Genomic DNA, 6789 nt, shown 5'->3' on the forward strand with positions numbered 1-6789 from the left:
TGGGAATGAGACCTGGACTTTGCTTCTCCCTCTACCACTGAGCTAATTTCCTGAGCCTGGACAAGGTCTATTTCAGAGCTGCTGTCTCCAGGGTTGAATTAAATCAGTCCTAATGCTCCTTCCTTTCAGTTCTGAGGTCCTGTGACCTACATGTGATAGGAGCAGCAATTGCAATTGAACTGCAACTCAAAAATCTCTCACATTGGCAGGCATCGGACCTAAAATCCTCAGACAAGCCTATAGGCCTCAGCCCTGAAGGTATGGGACCCCCCTGAACATCTGAATGAGAACTAAAGAGAAAGGTAGAGCTGCATTTGCTCACAACTGTAAGGAGTTTGTGGGGTCCTTGAGGCATAAGCATGGACCTTCCCCAACCGAAAGTGACCTGTGGGTTACTCTTTAAGAATCAGTGCATTCAAGGAGCGTTGTTAATTTCCCCTGAACTTTCTATGAAATACGAAAATCTTCCGTACATTTTGAGAAACTGAAAGAATAGTACACCAAACTTCACATCTTTCATTTAAACTTCAAAAAATGTTCATATTTTACTATAGCTATGTATCTATCTTTGTTGTTTTATCGTTGTCGACCAATTAGAAAGTTGCAGATATCAAGGCACTTTATTCCAAGATAGTTGCCCCAAGTATCGCTTAAGAATTAGAACAATCTCCTATTATACCACACCACTATTATCACATATAAGAAAACTAAGACTGATAAAATGTAACTTAAAAATTCCCTTTATTCTAAGAATCCTTTTAGATACTTCAGGATTCCAATCTAGGTCCATATGTTGCATTTAATTTTATGATGGCTGGTCTATTTTATTTCAAAATAGTTTATCCACAATTTTGTTTTCTGATTGTTTATTTTCAAAATATTGACATTTTGGAATAGTTCAGACCAGTTGTCTTATGGAATGCTCCTACTTTAGGATCTGATTGATTGTTTCCTACTAGTGTCTAACCCATTCCTCTATCCCTTGCTTTCCCTGTAAACAGGAAGTTAGAGCTAATGGAAATTTGTGAGTTTTAGTTAGATAGGATACAGTGTACTCTGGGAAGAGGTGGTCCATTTTCTAGGTATTGACTGGATTACTTAGAAGATCACTTTAGAAGATTATATTTAGCCTTGTAGGACTCCACCCCCATCCTTGACCCACCTGGGAAAGGATGCTATATGTAGACAGAAAGGAAGGTTTTCCTCGCAGTAAGAGGAGCACTGAATTTGGAGTTTAACCCTGAAATTGATCATATCCCTTTATCAGTTTCCTCATCTAAAATTTAATTTTCTTTTTAATGGATTGTTGGGTTCAAATGAAAGATTAGAAAATTCTTTTTTTAAAGATCTGTGTGGAAGTAGCTCTGCTTCAGGGACTGACATCCAGTTCAGAGAGATCCTTGATTCATCTCAAGTAAGTGAGCAAAGTGTGAAATTATCTATCTATTGTCTATCTACCTACCTACCTATCCATCTAGAGTAATGAATTTTTGTCATCTCAAGACTAACTGGAAAGAGTAATGTGGGTCAGTTTTTCAATGATGATTTAAGATAGTGATAATCATGGGCAATTTTGCCCTCAAGGTGACATTTGGCAATGTCTGAATACATTTTTGGTTGTCTAACTGAAGACCTGTTACTGGCATCTAGTGGGTGGAGACCAAGATGCTGCTGAATATACTACTATGCACAGGACAGCCTTCCCTCACCAAAGAATTATCTTGCTCAAAATAGCAATAGTATCAATATAGAGAAATCCTGATATAATGTAAGGTACAATTAAATATTGAACCTTAGCCCAAAGTCCTGCACCAGTCCTTCAAATATTGGGATTTGAAGTAACTTAAATTCCATGCCATAAAACAGCAAATTACAAATAGAAAAGAAAAACAAAGAAAAAAATGGAGATAAAAATATGTTAATTATTTCAATCAACATAATTGCTACAGTTCAACTGAGCTTTCTCCAAGGCTAAAAAGAAATCACAATCAGTTGTGTAATTTTGGTCATTAAAAAGAATAATTCCTAAAGGACATTGCTTTTCAAAAATAAATTGTAAAATATTATTTTCATAAAGTATTTTATAATATGGTAGCAATAAATGACCTGATAATGGGATGGGCAGTGTTTTCAGTATTCATGCAAAAAATGCAAAGTTAGTTCCATATGGCTATTTATAACAGGAACTTAGATAGAAGCTATGCAGAAAATATTCAGATCAAATGCCTTCAGGGTGATTCTGAGAGGCACTGGATTAATATCATTCCATTTGGAGACTTCTGTTGGTCTAATTCGATTAATGAATTAGATTATGATACCTGGAGGGATATAAGGTCTAAGTAAAGGCAAAACTGAACCATGGCCTGGAGCCCTTATTATGTTTTTAAAAACTTTTTGTAAACAGACTATTTTAAAAAATATCTTTATTGAGATATTTTCACGTACCATAAAAATCACCATTTTAAAGCATGCAAGTCAGTGGCTTATGGCAAATTCATAGAACTCTACAACTGTCATCATCATCTAATTTCAGAATAACTTCATTACTCCAAAAGGAAACCCTGTACTTATTAGCAGTTACTTCTTCAGCCCCCTGAACCTCCTTCTCTCACCCATGGCAAACATTAGTCTACCTTCCTGTCTCTGTGGATTTGCTTAATCAATCTTTTTATTGCCAAACAATATTCCATTATATGGTTATGCTCATTCATCAATTGATGGGCATTTGGATTGTTTCCACTTTATGATTGTTATGAATGATGCTATGAACTTTGGCAAATTTTTATTGTGAAAGGGTATTGAACTTTGTCAAAAATTTCTGCATCTATTGGGAAGATCATGTGGTTTTTGTTCTTTATTATCTGACATGGTGTATTGCTGTTGTTGTTATTCAATCACCAAGTCGTGGCCAACTCTGCGACCCCATGAACTGCCCTAACCTAGAATACCAGCCTCCTCTATCCTCCACTATCTCCAGAGTTTGCTTAAATTCATGTCCATATTGAGTCTATGATGCTATTTAACCTTCTGATCCTCTGCTGCTCCTTTCTCCTTTTGCCTTCAACACTGTGTATTATATTTATTGATTTTCATATGTAAGATCAACCTTTATATCCCCGGGATAAATGTTACTTGGTGATGGTATAAAATCCTTTTTACATGTTTTTGGACTTGTTTTCTAGTAGTTTAAAGACACTTGTGTCTATATTTATAAGAAATGTTGGTCTGTAGTTTCTTGCAATGTCTCTGTCTGGTTTTGCTTATTAGGTTAATGCTGGCCTCATAGACTGAGTTAGGAAATGTTCCCTTCTATTTTATTTTTTGGAACAGTATGTGAAGAATTGATATTCTTCTTTATTTAAATCTTTATATACTTTGTTGGTGAGGTCATCTGGTCCTAGGCTTTTCTTTGTGGGAACTTTAAAAAATTACTAACTCAATCTCTTTATTTGTTACAGGTCTACTCAGATTTTCATTTCTGCTTAAGTCAGATTTAACAGTTTGCATCTTTCTAGAAATGAACCCATTTTGTCTAGGTACCTAATTTGTTGAATACTATAATTATTCATAGCATTCCTTTATATATCTTTTAATTTTTATAATATAAGTGATGATATTCTCTTTTTTATTCTTGATTTTGGTAATTTGAGTCTTCCTTCTTTTATTCTTGATTATCGAGATAAAGATTTGTCACTGTTGTCAAAATTTTCCAAGAATTAAGTTTTGGGATATCAGTTTTAAGTAATGATTTCTTATTCTCTATTCAATTTACTGTCATTTTAATCTTTATTATTTTTTTGTAACTATACTATTAAAAGTTTATATAATATTCCATCATGTGGATGTGCTATAAATTACATTCCAATTTTACTGACTATCTTTAGGTTTTCTCTTCCACCATTTTTCTCCATTATGAATGATGTCTGAGTGTCCATCTTTATGTAAGCATTTTCTGTGTTTCAAGTTCTTGTATGAGTTAATAGAGGAGAAATGTCTTTGGAAGAGCACGCTGGTCCTTTAATTTACCCAGCTAGTTTGTTATTAGGTTTCTATTACTGAAACATCTTGGGCAGATGTTGTGAACATTTCTAAAGAAACTTGATACATATAGTATTATTCTTTCTTACAAAAAATTAGATAAAGAAATAAACACATAAATGGAAGAAGTCACTTTCAAAGTTCCAAAATAGGTATTTGAGGGATATGATGGTCTTTTTTAATGTGTCAATTTGACCAGAGTCCCCAGACACTCAGTCAAGCATCGATCAAGGTGTTGCTACGAAGATATTTTGTAGATATGATTAAAGTCTTTTGTTGACTTTCAGTAGGGAGGTTATCGAAGATGATCAATTGGTTGAACCAGTTGGAAGGTCTTAAGAGCAGGGCTGACTCTTGTCTGGAGAAGAAGAAATCCACCTGAGTGTTCCAGTCTACCTTTACTGATGGTCTGCCCTATGGATTTCAGCCTTGTCTAGTCAATCCCCTTGATCGTGTAGGCCAATTCTTTGCACTAAATCTCTAAACAGATATCTTCTACTGATTCTACTTTTCTGATTGATCACTGACTTTTACAAGGAGGGCCGGATTTAATAAAATTTTTAAAAAGTTAAAAATTCTAAAACTCCTTCTACTACATTAAGGCTGTAGGCTAATCTATTCAAACTCTATTGAGAGTCTACGACCTAATGTTTACTCTTCTAGTTGCTTGGGTTATAGAAATGAACAAAATAGAGAAAGTTTCTATCTTTGTGGAGGTTACATAGCAACAATAACAATATTGACCACCTGCTACTATAGTCACATGTGGGGGATAAAAAGGTGAATATGACTGTACCTTCTCTTTTGGAGCTTGCAATAAGTCTCTGAATATTTGAATTGGTATGAAGGAGAGTGAGACTGAGCATGAATTTTAATTGTAGGAACACATAATTTCTAACGGAGAGATAAATTCAAGTGTTTCAGACACCCGAAGAAATATTCCCTTGAAGGAATATTTGAGATCTTTAAGATCCTGAGACTTCAACTTCATTTATATTTTAAAAATGAAGTTAAGTTCATAAATGTATTTAAAGATATCCTAAAGAAATCATGCAAGGTTAAAAAATTAGAAACGGAATTGTTAGTAAAACTCCAAGTGGTTTCATTTTGGTGTTCTTTGTGGGCAGTGTAAACAATTTATATTTAAAGAGTCCAGTGTCAAAAAGCAATAAGGAAAAAGTGAGATGTTTCTTGTGTTCTCCACCTTAATGCCTTGTTTTATTTCATTTTGTGCCTGCAGCTGCTGTGGAATTTGCAAAACCTTGAGCTGTTTGGACTCTGCTTTCTACCCTGGATTAGGTTCCAGGTAACCTCATGGTGGAGTTGTCTTTTAGATCAACTTACTTTTGAAATGCTCCTGAAATAAATTCTTTGGTAATGGGACTTCCATACAGTAGCTCAATCAATACAGTATTGTCTTAATTTGTCAGTTTGGTAGAGGTATTTTTTTCTTTTGAGAAAAGTAGAAAAAGAAGAAGAGCAAATGGGTTCTTTTTCTTTATAACTATAAAGAAGCAACTGTCTTCAGCACACAGATGATAATAAACAGCCTTCTAGTGATCTTGAGTTATGAACCCATAGTTTATAGCAGGATGAAAATCTATCCACCTGAATGAGGCAATCATTCCCACCCAGCTGACCTATGCTGGTCCTTTCACCTTCACTGAACAATTCTTTTCTGCTGCCTGGAGTATAAGGGAAACAATCACCTGTAGCTGGACTTGTTCCTCGTTCGTTTTGGAAGCCAGAACTACCAGCTCTGAAAATAGGTCATGAGTGTAGCAGTCCCTGAGAGGCTCACAGGAAGTAGTTGCAAAGGCAGGGGAAGTTTTTAACGACTGTCCAAGAGGCCAGTGAATGACAGGTGTTCAGGAGTTTCTCTGCTTGGCATCTGAAACAGCCACGTGGAGGAGCTGCCTTGGGGACAGAACGACAGGTGTGAGCCTGGCACCTGAGCCCCATAAAGATGGTGACTTTGCTCTGTTGTACAAGAAGCCATGAATACACATATTGGGAATCATCATGTAGGGCTCAAAGGATGATCATGGAGGATTTACGGCATTAACTTCAGAACCCAATACAATAGTTCCAGGTGGAGAGTCAAGGTTGTGATCAACAATTTCTGAATTAATTCCAGTTCTGTGAGGTTGGGATCCCATGACATCAGACATATGTTTCTACTAATAATTGTTATCATGGATCATTTGTAACTGAAGTTTACACCTTATTGTTATAGTACAAATGCCAGGCGACAGTGGCAAAATTGTTATGGTACAAATGACAGGGTACAATTACAAACCTGACATTATTTTTCACTTGTCTTACTGGCTCAGAACACAATTTCAGAACCAGTTTGACCTTAGGAGTTACTAGGTTCTTAATGAAAATCATTGTCTCTCCCATACAAATAGGCAGGATACCATAGAGCAGGGATCAGCCAACCTTTTCAGTAAAGGGCCAGATATTATAAATATTTTGGGCTTTGTGGTCATATGGTCTCCATCACAACTACTCAATTCTGCTGTTGTAACACAAAAGCAGATTTATGTTTATTTATGTGTTTACATAAACAAAAATGTTTATTTATGTAAATAAACAGACATGGTTGTGTTCCAATAAAACTCTATTTAGTAATGATGTAAAGTAATTAGCCTCCAACTAATAAAAATTAAAAAAAAAAAAAACTCTATTTATAACATCAGGCAGCTGCTTTGACTTGGGGCCCTAAAGTGTAAGAGCACAGACTTTGGA

The 6789-nt window shown here is 35.4% G+C and overlaps 1 long non-coding RNA gene across 1 annotated transcript; it reads left to right on the top strand.

Moving 5' to 3' along the window:
- Positions 1-1345: 1345 nt before the first annotated feature.
- LOC139034648 (uncharacterized) lies at positions 1346-5440 on the top strand. The gene is made up of 2 exons (XR_011487135.1): positions 1346-1414; positions 5279-5440. It is a non-coding gene; the product is annotated as an uncharacterized lncRNA (long non-coding RNA).
- The last annotated feature ends 1349 nt before the right edge of the window (positions 5441-6789 follow it).

The sequence above is a fragment of the Odocoileus virginianus genome, chromosome 4 (genome assembly GCF_023699985.2).
Source record: "Odocoileus virginianus isolate 20LAN1187 ecotype Illinois chromosome 4, Ovbor_1.2, whole genome shotgun sequence".
Lineage (NCBI taxonomy): Eukaryota > Metazoa > Chordata > Mammalia > Artiodactyla > Cervidae > Odocoileus > Odocoileus virginianus.